Genomic DNA, 15,427 nt, shown 5'->3' on the forward strand with positions numbered 1-15,427 from the left:
TGTTTTAATAAAAATAAATAAATAAATAAAGGTGGAGGTGGGGAAATGGGCCAAATTGCAAAAAGAACAGTTCAATCTTGTAAGACATGCAGTACCTATGGGTCATACTGTACTATTGATTTTTTTGGCAGAACTCTTCTTTGATTTCTACAGGGAGTTTAGCTTAAAAATTGATGAGACAATATGCTCTTATTAAAGCAGCCATGTTAGGGAAAAAAATCTTACCTGTTTAAGGCTCACTTCTGCTCCCACTGACATCTGTGACAAAACTGTCTATTATAATAGAACAGGATCATCCCTTCAAGCCCCAATATTAAAAACCCTTAGACCTACAAAGATAGCTTGAAGAATAAATACGACTGTCTGCAAATAAAGTTAGCAAGTGCCTACAGCTTGTAGGATTGGGGCCCAAGTTGTTGTCTGGTTTCTTAGAGCCATTTAGAGCCTCCACCCCACCTCCCTTAGAAATGGAGGGAGAATGGAAGCATGAGCATAACACAGAATTTATCTGCACACACAAGCAGAATTTATTCACATCAGGTGTATCAATTTCTCAGCTGGTAAACAGTCAAGATTTTCTGCTACCTTTGTAACATTAATAGGGTGCAATCCTAGTAAATTCGTAGGACTGCCCAGTCCAAATTTTATCCTATTCATGGGAAGGAGCAGGCAGCAAGTGAGCCACAGGAGGGCTCCATCACTGCTCCCCATCTGTGTTATGGGCTGCACACACCTTGGAACAAAAGGTGGGTTGCTAAAATGGGAAACGACAGCTGTCTAGCAGGGTTATTTAAACATCATGCAACGTCTACTATAAGAGGGTTACAAAGTTTTGAAAGACAACTCTGCAGGTCATAATAGGAGCAACTTACTGAAGGATTTTACATGTCACGCTTCTTGGTTCTTTAATTTGAAAACACAGGAACAAGGGAAGATCAGTGTCATTGCCTAGCTTTTGTTTATAAATGCCTGCAAAAACAAGGTAACATTTCACTTTTATGTCATATGGAAGATTTTTGTGTGTGCAGCACAAAGGCCAGTGTCTGTAACAGCAAATCTGCTCTGCAGTTATTACACACTGCTTGCATCACAGCAACACTCCTGTCCAAGTCCCCCATCTGTCCTCTGCTGGGCACAAACATTGCACATTTTCTCCCATAAAGTCCACAGAGATAAAGAGATGAAAAAGATACTGAATCATGAGGGTGAGAGAGTTGGAAAGTTAAGACAATGTGACAGCACCATGTGCTAGAACTCAGCAGCAAAAGCATTCCAGATGCATAGTGCCACCTTCTATGGCACTTCAATTTTCTCAAGTGACCTAAATTTTCTCAGCCAATTTGCAATTTCAGCCTACAAAAGAAGCGTGGAGGGAGAGAATCTTCCACCAAACCTGAGGAAATGACTTCCCATTCCCCTCCCCTCATCATACCAGCTGTTTCCAAACCCCATGTTCGAGATTCTCCCCCCATAGCTGTGTAATCTCAGTTCACAACTATCACCTTAATCCAAGAGTATTTTTCTAGTGCAAACCTTAAGGATGGTCACTTAGCCAACAGGCCTTCAGTTTCTCTGCTTCTCCATTCCTAGTTTTCTACAGCTTTTTGTTCACATACTCAGAGTCAAGCATTTCATTTTGTTCCAATAAAAAGTGTTTTTCAGGGTTTCTGCCAGAACAGCAAGGTCAGCAGGATTCCAACCAAGTGCAACAGGAATAAATACAGGAGTAAATGCAGAATACCCCCATCACCTGCAAAGTGCTGATAATGACAGCTGCTGAGCTGGAGAAGCACTTGAATTATTTAATCTGGCTGTGGTAGGGATTAATTAGATACTGTCTTTAAAGTACTTTGAAAATGAAAAGCACAAGATAAATGTGCTGTCTTCAGCCTCATCACTACCGCTATGCCTAATCCTACCTAACAGTACAAGGTATCTCGTGAATGTTGGGTGTTATACTAGGCTCTTTTAGTGCAGAACCAGTTCCATTCTTGCATGGTCTCAGACAGAACCATGGCCAGTTTTACTCTGATCAATAGTTCAAGTTGTTTGAAGATGTTAGGAAGATAGTAAGATTATAATGCAGTACATTTTCAATTGAATATCTAGCCATACTACAAATAAATCTTTACATACTTTTAAAGCAAGTGACAATTGATCACCGGTGAGATCTTTTGCAAAAATAATCTGCTTTTCACTCAGATCAGCACAACGGTAAGTCCTAATGTATTCTGGCTAAAAAAAAAAAAAAAAAAAAAAAAAAAAAATATATAAATAAATAAAAAAAAAAAAGTTGAAAATCACTATTACTGCCTAAAGCATAAACAGCTGTGACAGTAACAAAGCAATTATCAGCTCTCAGGCTTTGACATTTTGACATTTCATACACAAATATCATAACTCCTTAGGCCCAGTCTGGTGGTCCTATAACTGTTTACCTCTTTGAAAATCACTTCTACCGTAAGACCTCAGAACAAAGCAGAACCACCCTTTCACTAAGCATTCTTGTTTAGACTGAATTCAGACAACAGTACTGCTGCAAGTGGTAACCCCAGACTTCAATTAACTCTTGAAAAGCAGCTTTCACTTAAATGGATGAGAGAAGAAAAAGATTGACATTGTGCTGTCTGATTGCACATTCACTGACAATGAAAAGTGATAGAATTACACCATATAGAAAATAAATACATGTTTTCTTTCCTTCAGAGTATCATCTTTAACTTCCATATGACTTCTTATTCCCAGATGTCAGAAGCAAAACCAGGTAAACATAGCTAAGAAGTATGACAAAGTTAGATGTCAACAAACAAGACAAGTACAGGACACACTGCCAAGGACTATTTTTTCCCCGCAGTGTTCTGAGGAACTAAAAAACATTTACCACTAGTAATCATTTTCATCTAATGTCTCACCAAGAAATTGGTCTGCAAAGGAAAAGCCAAGGGGAAGGGGTCAATTTGATATCTTTATTGATATCTATAATTTGATCAATGACGAAAGAAACCCACTTCTCACACAAGAGAATAAACCTAAATTCTCTGTCCAGTTTTACTTTTCCTGATTTTAGTTGTTTCTTCATAATAACACTAAGCACTGAAATTATCCAGCTACAACGAAACACCTTGAAGGTAATAGCACAAGTTTGATGCAGAAAGAGGTGCAGGGGCAGACACACACTAGCTAACATACACGAGAACAAGTAATCACAAAGTTCTTCAGTACTCCTGCCGTAAGAGCCTTCAGACATCCCCTTATCTTGGTAAATAACTTCCCATGAGGATGTTTGGGCCTTTTTTTTTTTTTTTTTTTTTTTTTTTTGTGATTCAATCTCTTGTTGAAAGGACAATATCCTACAGCCAAGCTCCATGACAAAACCCAGCGAGAGACAGCACGATAACTCAGAATTTCATTTGGTTTCTATCTAGACAAACTGTGAAGTAAGTAGATTTTAGATTCAGGTAAGTTACAATTCTCCAAGATATCTGAAAAATTCTGCAGCTTTTTCCCAGAATTTTTTGACTATCCCTACAAAATATGCTAGAGATTTGTTACGTAATTTTATACACTGACTTTTCTCAAGGTGCCTCATTTTATTCCTTGTCTTAGAGCTGAGAGAGCACAAGATTGTATATCTCACTTCTTAACAACAGGCCACTCAGAATTACTGTTTAAACCAGGTAGGAAATTCAGCTGAGTTCCAACCTCAAAATACATAATAGGTGCCTAAACATAAAACATAAAAGCATTTACATTAGACCATGTTGCTTGGTAAAAGTTCCAATGACTGGCAAGTCTTCCATTTCAAAATAGAGACCTTTCAATGGACCATTGTACTGGGTCTGGCTGGGATGTTATCTTTCCCTGCAGCAGCTGATACAGTGCTGTGCTCTGCACTTGTAGTTAGAACAGCAGTGGTATCACACCAGGGTTGTGTCTGCTGCTGAGCAGTGCTGGCACAGCATCAGAACTCTCTCTAACCCTCCTAGGTGGCAGGCAAAAAAGTGAGAAAGAAACATCACCAGGGCAGCTGACCTAAACCAACCAGAGGGATATTCCATACCATATGATGTCACACTCAGCCATAAAAAGTGGAAACAGGAAGAAGAGGGGAGGGGTGGGCTCTCATTGCAAAAACGTCTGTCCTCCCAAACACCAGCTACATTCGTTGAGGCCCTGCTTCAAGGATGTGGTCAAGCATTGCTCATTTGTGCGAAGTAGAGAGTAATTTCTTTCCTCTGCACATAGCCTTCACTTGTTTTGTTTTTTCCTTCCCCCCCCCCTTTTCCCCTTTCCCTTTCTTCCCTTTATTAAATTGTTTAATTAATAATAATCTTTCCTTAATAATTATTTTTCCTTTTAGTTAAATTATCCTAATCTCAACCCATAAGTTGTTCTTTCCTTCTTCTAAGGAGGGGGAGTGAGAGAGCAGTTGGGGTGTTCAGCTGCCTAGCACGGTAAAACCACAACCATCAGAAAGGTGGTCATGGCACTGTTGGAACAATACAACTCGTACACTTACTACCAGCTTCTGCATAGGTGTTTCATGTATGCTGAACACTAAGTTTATATATTGAGAAACTTCAACAGAAAATATTTGCTTTTCCACAGAAATCTCTTCAGTTAGTGATCTAACTCATCACACATACACAAAGAACTGAAAGTTCAGTGAGTTGCAGAAAAAGAGCCAGGGTGGAAGAAACAGAATGGATGAACCAGACCATCCTCCAGAAAAAGGATGGAAGTCAGATACAGATTTATCCTGGCAAACTGAATTTCTAGGAAATGCTGATACCTCACGGTGTTGCTGAAATTAGGAAAACTATGCAGGTAACAATTAGCTACTGTAGTTTCTCCCTGCTTAAAATGATTGTTCAAGGCTCTGCTGTAATATGTAGTTGGTCATACCAAATTCAGTATGCAACTGTTGGCAGAAAAAAATACCATTTATTCAATCTTAACTTTAAAATCAAATTGAAAGCTGAGTGGAGAAAAATAATGGTTCTTTTCTTGACCCATTCTGCATTTGTACTCCAATCTACACCCAACACACAGCTTTGTTGTACATTTTGTATGAGTGCCCTCTATAATTAAACCTTTATTCAAATCTCCCCCTGCCTTCTCCATCACTCTTGGTTGGATCAAAACAGTAGAGACAAAAACTGAAACATGCCCGGGGTGCAGAAGCAGAGAGGAAGCGAGATTATTTAATGAAGTAGGCTAACGGTGATGGGGAGAAAGGGGGCTGATTTTTGCATCTCAGAACTGTTGAGCCTACAAATATTACTGAAATCACATTTGGCAACAAAGCTCTGCTTTAAGCAAGTTCATCCATGAGTGTTGCTAAGCAATGTAGAGAAGGCAAGAGAGAGGGAGAGTGCCTGACTTTAGGATTATAAAAGGATAGAGAGGAGAAAAGACACCATGGTTCCTACATAGTCTTATTTATAGTGAACATTAAAATTCTGTGTTTTCCTTGCCTGTCTTCCAAACTGTTCATGCCTCAATTAATCAGATCTGGTTCAGTATTTGTACCAACACTTATCCAGCTCGCGAAGGGTTGTGCTGCATCCTGGAGCACCAGCAGTAACGCACCAGAACTGTCAACATCTGTCTTCAGATTAAACAGGTAAGAACTGCAGAAATTGTCCTGATATAGCTATTGTAGAATTTGTTCTATTTTAGAGAAATACCGCAGACACGTGCTTTTATATAACTTAAACTATGCCCGGTATGGAAAATTAAATGCTTGTGTTAGCAACAGCTTGTTCTAACTGCATTGTTAGGCTACTAGCTACAGAGGTATTTATCAGCCAAGATATATACATGCTGCAGCTTCACCTGACTTCAGTGAAGTTTGCCAACTTTCTACTGATATCTTGCAACATTCTTGCTTTGCTTTTAGTAAGATTACCTCCAATCTTTAGGAAAACAACAGCATTTCAACTGTAGACAAATACTTTGCGTCTTATATTACTTCAAGGCAGAAAAAAATTGTCACCTTGTTCAGTTAAATGCCTGCTGTAAACCATAGCATGTACATTTGATACAGCATGCACATCTGTGGAGCATACATTGTTGGGATGCTAAATTGAATTATTATTTTATTTTTTAACCTGGCAGCTGTTTAGGAGGGAGAGAGTTGTTTATATATTCATTTTAAATCATCATTCATACCTTGGAATGCTCATCTTTTTGTGACTCAATTATATGCTGCATGCTAAGGTATTTGTAGGCTTCCAAGTCATTCCATAGGCATTAAACATTTACTGTCTACTTGTATTTTTAAGACTTGCTAATAACTTATCGGGAAGGAGAGCGATATGGGAAGAAGAGCAATATTTGTTGCTGAGTAACAGTTGTCTGCATACACAGCACAAACTAGTAGCATTTCTCAGCCTGAGATCCTAAGATGCTAGGATCACTAGCTAGTCACTGTTCTAGTTAGATTATGAAGGCCTTCCCAAAATTCAGAATGTCCCAGACATATTATCCTTGCAGCATCTCAGCCCATGGGAAGCATTTCCCTGACAGGTAAATGGCATTTAACAGACAAAATGATGAAGGCTAACCGAGAAGATTCAGGTTTGTAACTACATTTTTTATTTCATGTACCGTCTATTAATATTGTGAAAAGCAGGGTCTTTGTACCAAATATTTTAAGCTCAGAGAGTCTCGGACAGCAATGTGAGAAGTGAATTGCTGAGACCAGAAAGTTTTGCAGGCTCAGCACACAAAAATAGGTCACCTGTTGTACCATATTTATACATACAAACACGCACAGCACCAGCAGCAAATCAATGGGCAGTTTCTTTTACAGCTGAACAGACACATAGCCAAACCACTTTTCATCCTCTCCAAGAAATCACACAGGCAGGCCACTAAAAAATGATCAAGTGGAAATATAAACTATGCTAGAAGAAGGATTCTGTGGACAACCATGGTATCAGTTTTATATAGCAAACCCCTGGAAACAGAAAACATGTATAAAGTGTCTGGATATGCATGATGCCGCATGTTGTATTACCCCATTAATCTATTCTTTCTTTCTTTTGCTTTTTGTTCGTGAAAAGAAAGGAAGGGGAGAAGAAATCTTTCCTATCAGCAGCAGCAGGAGTTGCTGCAGGAAGATGATAATTTCCTCCCGCTATGCTGCTGACAACTGCCGAGCTGCACAGGAGGAGCAAAGCATTTCAATCATGGAATTGAAAAACACAGCAGTTCCTAAAGCTTCATCTCACCTTGGTTGATTTACATAAATTTAGATTGAACTGTTTCACTGTCAAATTATGTTATATATGGAAGATAACAGAGGAGGAAGAATTAGCGTAATTTCTAGTTTGTGTATAGGAGGCAGGGTGTCTGCATGTATAAACACTTCTGAGCATCCTGCATACACAGATGTCACTGAATTCCTTAAAAGCACCATGCAGACCTGCAGGCTCCCTGACTCTACACTGTATGCTTTAGGAACTCCATAGTACTCCAAAATACATCTTTCAAAAAATAAAAGATAAGTATCTTATTAATAACCAGCCAGTCCAGGTTCAATCCAGTGTCCACTGAAGTCATCAGAAAACCTGTGACAGAGGCCTAAGGGTTTGAGTTTTGGCTCCGGCTCTTTCATCAGACTGTCACTATAACAAAGGAACCCCATAATAGCCTGCTAAGATAAATGCAAATCTTGCATCCGAGAGAATCAGGCATCCCCTGAATTAAAAATTTGAGCACACAGCAGCTTATAGGCAGCAGCTCTGGGCATGTGGCACAACATCTGTTACAAAAACACTAGAAAGCAGACCTGCGGCAAACTGGACCTCTGCCAGCTCTCAAGATTTCCCCCCCCCCGACAAGGCTGTCAGTAAATGGACAGATGGCAGCCAACGCACTCTAGGAGAGCTGGTTCAGTTAACAATCAAGTATGCTAAATGATTTCAAATTCACTCCGCATCCGGCATTGCATTTTATGTTGAATCATTAACACTATGCGCTAATAGAAATATAATTTAGTAGTAAAAAAATAAAAATAAAATGGTGCATTCTGCATCTTACAAGAGAGTTTCTCTGGAACAATTTGTTAGGAAACATTATAACCACCTTCCTTAATGAAGTCAAAATTTGCCAAGTTTACCAGGCTGGTTTGAACATAATCTTAAATTCTGCGGTATTGAAAGAATGCGGATGGAAACAAATATTAAGATGCAGGTCAGTTGATAGCACAAGTTGTTCCCACACATGCGCCCTGCTGAAAGAGCAGAGTAGATGTTAACCGTGCACAGCATATGGGATACTGCATTGTGGTGGCTTGTCTGTATTACTGCTGTATATCCCCTGAACTCTCACAAGCAGCAGTGTAGGTGACGTGGTTGTCACCCAAGAACAGTGATGGGAAGATTCATCCCTGGAAAATTAGTATTTCTTGGCTTTTGTGGGTAAAATTCATAAACAGTTTGGACATTATACCTCCAGGGGGCAAATAATTGAACATTGAACACTGGCAAAGAGCATGCAGAACTTTAGGCATTATGAAAAGTAGTTTTTAATTCTTCTTCTTTAAAATCATGTCTTTAACAGCATGTTTTGTAGGTGTAGTACCCACTGTACCCAATTGTTTTGCTTTTCCATTAAGTAGAAGGGCAAGAATGCTTTTTTTTTTTCCCCCTCCAAAGATGAGGACTGAATAAAACTGAAAAATGCAAAGCTTTTCTAATTGGCAATCAACAAATTAGTGATTTACACAGGCCTACTGGAGAACTGCAGGTTATCTGATTTGCTTTAGTGACATTAAGTGGTGCTGTGAAAGACTTGCCCTTTGGATTCACCCAAGAACTCTCCAAAAGCATAGATCTTATACTACTTCAAGTACTGAGCCAAGAACAGCTGAGCTGTGCTACAGGAGGATGATCTGAAAACCTCTCACAAAGCCATGAACCTGCCTATGGTCAGTCAATCAACATTACGTGGATCTCCCGCTAACTTTCCTTTCTGCTTATGACATTGGTTTTCTGTAGAGGTATGTAGATGGCATCACCACAGTTATAACTGGAAAATCAGCAGTAGCAGATGAGCTCATCTGCCCCGTTCTTCTAATTCAGACCGGGAAACGTGGTACAAGAATTTCAGAAAAGGAACAAGAACTCCACAATTTGGCTGAGCTCCTTCACAGTCCACTCTGTGTGGCTTGCCTTTCTCTTTGAAAAGAGACTGAATATTTTGACTAATAGCCCATGATCACTAAAGCAGAGAAATCAGAGATACAATTTTTTAGAAGTGCAATGCTATCAAAAATACAGAAGCATCTTCATTTTCTGGCTCAACTTTTTGAAAATCTGATGAAATTTAGTGAAATTTATTCAGTGAAATTTAGTCTTTCCCTTATTTCTTTAAAATAAATCTTCCGAGGGCATAAATTATCAAGAGAGGAGATACCAACCGGCTCTATGAGAACAGCTGAAAAATAGTTGTCTTTTCCTGGTACTAATCATCTGGTAAGTCTGCAAACGAAGCTATTCAAAAAATGGATTACAGAAAAGCTGCATGTCACTATTTTCAACAGTCAAAGGATATGCTTTATCAGATATAAAGTCACAAAAGAATATGAAAAAGGCAGGACAAATTAGCTGCAACATAATTAGGAATGCCAGACATTCATAATATTCGTTCATAATGCTAGACGGTCATAAAGACAGAAAATTTGGCTCCCAGTGGAAACTTACTTCTCATTTTTCTTTTACATTCCTACTACAGACTTTCATCAACAACAAACCTATCAGATACATATTTTTATCAGCACTTCCACAAAACAATTATGCTTCAAAACCACTCATTAGGCTGGAATTGGCAAAACCCAATTTCTAGTCTGGCTTTTCAGCCACTGGTCCACACTTCCCTTTTCTGTCTCCTGCCAATCTGTCCTACATTGTCTCATGAGAAAAACTGAGAGAATTCTTTGGAAAAAAAATGTTTTGAGGAAAGCCATTTATGGACAGTAATGCACAGTATCATTAGCCCCAAACGAGGCAACTGCAGAATGCTGCTCCCTGGGTGTGATTAGCTATTCATAGATCAACAGAAAGCTTTCACTGGCAAGGAGGGGAAGGGCTGTTGGTGGGTTTTTATTCCCATCTGTCAGCTCAGCAGCACCAATGGTGCTGAATGAAGTCTTTCTGCTCATTCAGCATCTGTGGTCTAATACTTGCCAAGAGTTTGATCTTGACCTCTCGGTTTGTTCCTACAGTACCCAGGATTCCCAGGTGGCCTCTCAGCCAAAAGTTAACCTAGTCTAGGACTGCTAAGCTTGCAGAATCAGTCTGCACTAGACCATGTTTTGTTGAGGCAGTGTTGACTAGCAAAACCCGCAACATTGACATCTCTTAGATTCTCTAAATGCTCTATTATGCAGTCCACTAAGATTAGGTCTTGCAGCTCTGGGGAAAGCGAGCAAGCAATTATTATCAAAACACAGCAATTTGATAAATTAAAAAAGGATAAGCAGGTGGTAAAATTGGTAGCAGGAAGTTTGCGTTTTTCTGTAGTTATCTAGTACACCAGCCACTCTAGACCAAATTTTTCACCTTATAGCATCTTGGACAATGTGAGACATCAGCAAATGTCACAAGGGAAATATAATTTTATGGTCAATCTAAGTTATAGATATCCACATATAAAATAGTTGTGGAGAATGTTATATAGATTATATATGAGTTCAACTTAATTTTTATACACGTCTTTTCCCCATCTCATCATTTCCTTTAGCATCTTCCACTCACTGTTTCCACAACTCATATTTGCGCAACAAAAACATGGTTATGTTGCACATGGTTATGTAGGGGAATGCCTGGGGAATAAGGTAGACTGATAAAAATCTTTGTTTTAATCATGCAATTAAAAACTCAATACTCATGTTGCAATAATAATACTTACAAAACATTACCTATGCAGAAAGCTACAGAGGTAGAATCAATCTGACAGACTTAATCTTCTCGCCCGGGCAGGTAAGAGGTTGTGTCCTATTCAAGATTACTTAGAAAGAACACATGTTCTTTGTGAATGATGTCATTCGTGTCTAGTAATATACAAATTAATTCATGCCTGCACTGGCGATGTTGGGTTATTTATTTTTTTAGTTACTAGGTGTACTAATTTTTGGCTGAGATTTTGACTGTAGATTACCTATGGTTTTTACAGCCTATGTGGAGAAAGGTGATATGTTTTTTTTTTTTTTTTTTCTTTTTTTCCTGAAGCACTACACAATATGGAAGCTTTTATTTAAGAAACAAGAAAAAAAAAAAACACTCAACTTTCCTAGTAACACTATGTAACTAACTGGGCTAAGTGAAGTCATATGTTATTAATAGATTTTATTCTGTTAGGGCACCTATAACATTAACACAGAGCGGTTATCACAAAGGCCCAATAATAGCTACCTGTTCTGATCTTCTTGCCTTGAGGAAATGGTACTGTCTCCAATACCAAAAACAAAATAACATCATATTAAACATGCAAAATCCAAGAAGGTTTCAGCTTTGAGTATCCTTTGATCTTTCATAACAGAAGGAAGTATAAACTAAGATCAAGTTTATTAAGTACAGATCAAAGTGCAGTCAAGTTCCTTCCTTTCCAACAGCAGTTAAAGATTGGAGTTAAATTTCTTATAGAAAAAATTATATTTACATGTTATTTCTGCAATATAAGGTTCTAACTTGAAAATCCAACTGCTGGACACTGCAATCCGTATTTCTAGCTCTAACTTTCAAATTGATAAATTGTTCTTTGTTCCCAACATTAGGATGTATGTTAATTGAGAGCACAGACTTGTAGTACTCTTACTGAGAGTGAACAGTGTTGTTGCTGTAATATGACAAAACTTAGAAGTCTGAGCATTATTTTAAAGTTTCTTTTATCCACATTAGATATCCTTGCCACCAATTCAGCTTTTACTGCATTTTAATAGCAAGATATTGATGGTACAGGTTAGCTGAAAACTCACTGACTATTAAAAAAAAAAAAAAAAAAAAAAAAAAACCTTGAAAGCACCTTGATAACTACCTTCTGTTCCTAGCACTATGTGCATTCATAACTTAAGTGCACTGCACAATAAACAACTATCGTGCACTTGGATTTCACTTTTAGAAGCTGTTTTGTCACTTTTTATACTTCAAGGATTGTAATTCTTTACAACAGTGGCAGCTTGAAATGCCTTACAATGCCTAATTCTTTTGAGACTTAATTGTAGAATGCTCTTAACATGGCCTTTAAAATAAAACAATTTAAGTACCATAAAAACCTTACAGCTACTTCCACAATTAAATTCCTTCACTCAAAAGCAGTACCTTGTAATTTTGCAAGTCAAAGTAGCAGCTGTATAAGCTAAAGCACAACTCAGCGGAAGCAGATGCCATTTACCATCAAGACTTTTTTTCAGAATAGAAGCCAATATGACACCAACGTATCTGTGAATGACATGCTCTTGTGTATTTGTATGAATACAAGGCTTGAAAGAGGACAAGTATTTTCATTACTGCTTGGATCATTCTCACAGCAGTCGGCAGGAGTTTTGTCCTACTCTTCCTACTGATAACAGTAGCATAGGATTTGCTTCTTTCAAGGCATCACCACCTTCAGTTTCCACTAAACTTAGTTAGCTCACCTAAAACTTAGCATGCACCAGACTACTTCTTGAAAAAACAGTTGAGGGGCACAAGTGATAACAGCTAAAATTCAAGCCATCTTTATTAAAACTAACATAGCAAATTTTTTACTCCCTCTCCTGCCCTTCCCTGAGACCCTCTGCTACATTCCACTACAAGCCCCACATATCAATGGCTGGGCTGTGTCCAAGGCTGATTTCAAAACCACTAGACAGAATGGCATCTATCCATATACTTGTCCAGCTATCATTACCATGCTATATTCAGCTCCCTTCTGAGATTATTTTCCAAGCACATTTCAATTTAAAAAGGCTTGTTTTTTTTTTTTAAACAACAACAACAAAAAAAAAAAAAAAAAAAAGAAGAAAATTCTTCAAAACTGCAGCCAATACAGATATATTTCCCTACATTCCCAAATCAGTTATGTTGCTGCCTTTTTGTAAAGGTAGATGACACTGGCACTTCAGAAATGGCTGCAGTTCCCCAAGTGATGACAGAATTTTACATCCCCACCCTATTCCCACTGAGTGCTGGAATCCTTTCCAATGCCTGCAGCAATGCTTTGAAGTAGGTGCAATTGCAGCAAATGCAAAAGATTAAAGGATTCTGGAGTTCACGTAGAGAGGTGCAGAGCTCACTATCACCAACGAGATTCATCTAAACATTTTAATTTTTTATTTAAAGAATTTCATCATGAGAAGAGTTACACCATAATACCTTTCTGCAGGATATATTTTACATAACTATGTTGCCTGTGACTTAAGTCTTAGATGCATATAAATGGGTATACGTCTCAGCCTTCCACCATCATTCCTGGGAGATAGTACAGGGTCTCACCCACAGACAACAGCATACCAAGAACTGAAAGGATGAAATATGTTGAAAAGAGACAGCAATATTACCGCCTTTTCTTTTTTTAAGCGCCCCTCACGTTTTTGAAGAAACTACCCTCTCCTGCAGGGGAAGTAATATTTTTGACAGGTTTTCCTTTTTATTAAACATTTCATTTATTCAATATTCTGTTGGCTTAGAAATTACGAGTTGGGACTTTCAAAAAGCAACTGATGACATACGAGCACCAATATGTCCCTCCAAAGGTGGCCTATGAAGTGCTATTCCTTTCAAAACAAGAATGTTTATTTTTCATTTCTCTTTCAAGTTTCTAACCAATTCAAAATTGAGAACTCACCCCAGTGCTAGTTTCCACATCACTAATTATTTCCAAATCTCCTGGAACATGTACTGTTAGCAAGACTTCATGCATGCATGGTATCAGGACACATTCACATCTGCTTTGAAATGGCCTAGCATAACACAGTCTTCCCAACCGATTTCCTTCTAATTTATATTAATATGAAAGGGAGAACTCCCTTGCAGTTTTATCTCTCTCACTGTTTAGATGTAGGGATGCCAGATGTGGAATCAGGACCAGTCTTAGATGAAAGACTTCAAACAGTGTTGAGAAGCAGAAGTTTCTTCTGTTACTTTACTATCTCTTTACTCTGTGTCTGTCTGCACAAACCTCACCCCAAAAGCCTTGAGCTCCAACCTCTTCCCTTCCCCTATGGCACGTCTTGCCAACCCTAATCAGGACCTCATTGTCATATTCCTTTCTTCCAGGCCTAATACCTCACAGCCCTATAGTTCCAGCCCACCACAAAGCCTTTCACCTCCTGCCCATCTCTGCTCCTTCCTCACCCTCTTTCCTGACTCTGCAGAACCCAACACTGCCTTAGGTGATGTAGAGCACACGGCTTTGCAAACAGTGGCGGTGTCTTCAGGCAGTAACATGTTGGAGGTATCTATAGTAGCTGAGCTATCACAACCACAGCAAGCTGCTTCTACATTTACTGCTGAGCTCCCGAGCAGTCTGCTGGCTCTCATCTGCAGTTCCCAGGAGTCAGGTGGAAAGGCAGAAGGCTCCCAGCACAGTTCACATATTGTGTGGCTGGCCTCAGTGAAGACTAAGAGATCGTATTATTGATGTACTTTCATTTTATGCAAAATTATCTAGCTGCATTTAACAAAGGTTGATCTTGGATTTTTGCCAATGAAAGTCCAGTGTTGCTGGGATGAAGTTGTTTGCAGATCTTAGTTTCTCCTCCTGAACAAGCCATGCACATTTACATAAGGTGTCTGGTCATAGAATTATTAAGGTTGGAATAGACCTCTAAGATCCTCTAATCCAACCTTTAACTTAACATTGCCAAGTCCACAATTAAACCAAAACACACTTACTGCTCCTCCACCCCATCCAGAACTGCTGAAACACTTTACAGGTTCATTACCAGTCTCAGTGTCCAAGTCCAGGAACTCTTTTTCTGAACCTTTTCCCACTGATGTATTACAAGAGTAATATTTTAGAAAAGTAACAAGAAGAGGAAACAAGTAATAGAGTATTGGTTTTATAGTTTGAACACCTAAACTGCTGAAAGGCAAAGAATACAGCAAATCTAGTAAAAATATTTGCAAAGAAAAAGTTTAAACCTCTAACAGCACTTGGTGAGTGACAGTGCTCTGTGCTTAACAGGGTCAGCACAAGAGCCTTAAGGCTACAGGAAAGTCAAAAGACAAGAAAGTCTCCAAAACCAGGACACGGTTTGTACACATCTTTTCACATCTGAAGAAGCATGTGCACAAATACTAATAATAAGGATACTAATGAAAATATTAGCCTGTAACACAACATTGGCTGGGTACCACACAAAATGGAAAAGCACAACAAAATTAAGAATTTAAAAAAAAATAGTGGTGGTGACAGCAAAATTTAGCTTCTTTCT

At 38.6% G+C, this 15,427-nt stretch overlaps 2 long non-coding RNA genes across 13 annotated transcripts in view; one reads left to right on the forward strand and one right to left on the reverse strand.

The window, feature by feature from the left end:
* The window catches only part of LOC311442568, a 259,074-nt gene that overhangs the window by 205,498 nt on the left and 38,149 nt on the right, over window positions 1-15,427 (reverse strand). The gene's annotated exons all lie outside the window — the stretch shown is intronic.
* On the forward strand, window positions 5,197-12,021 carry LOC311442875. 2 transcript variants are annotated; one of them, XR_014696930.1, is made up of 2 exons: window positions 5,197-5,626; window positions 7,071-12,021. It is a non-coding gene; the product is annotated as an uncharacterized lncRNA (long non-coding RNA). The 2 variants fall into 2 exon arrangements; XR_014696931.1 differs by having other exon boundaries at window positions 7,075-12,021.

Source organism: Aythya ferina (genome assembly GCF_964211825.1).
Source record: "Aythya ferina genome assembly, chromosome: 11".
Lineage (NCBI taxonomy): Eukaryota > Metazoa > Chordata > Aves > Anseriformes > Anatidae > Aythya > Aythya ferina.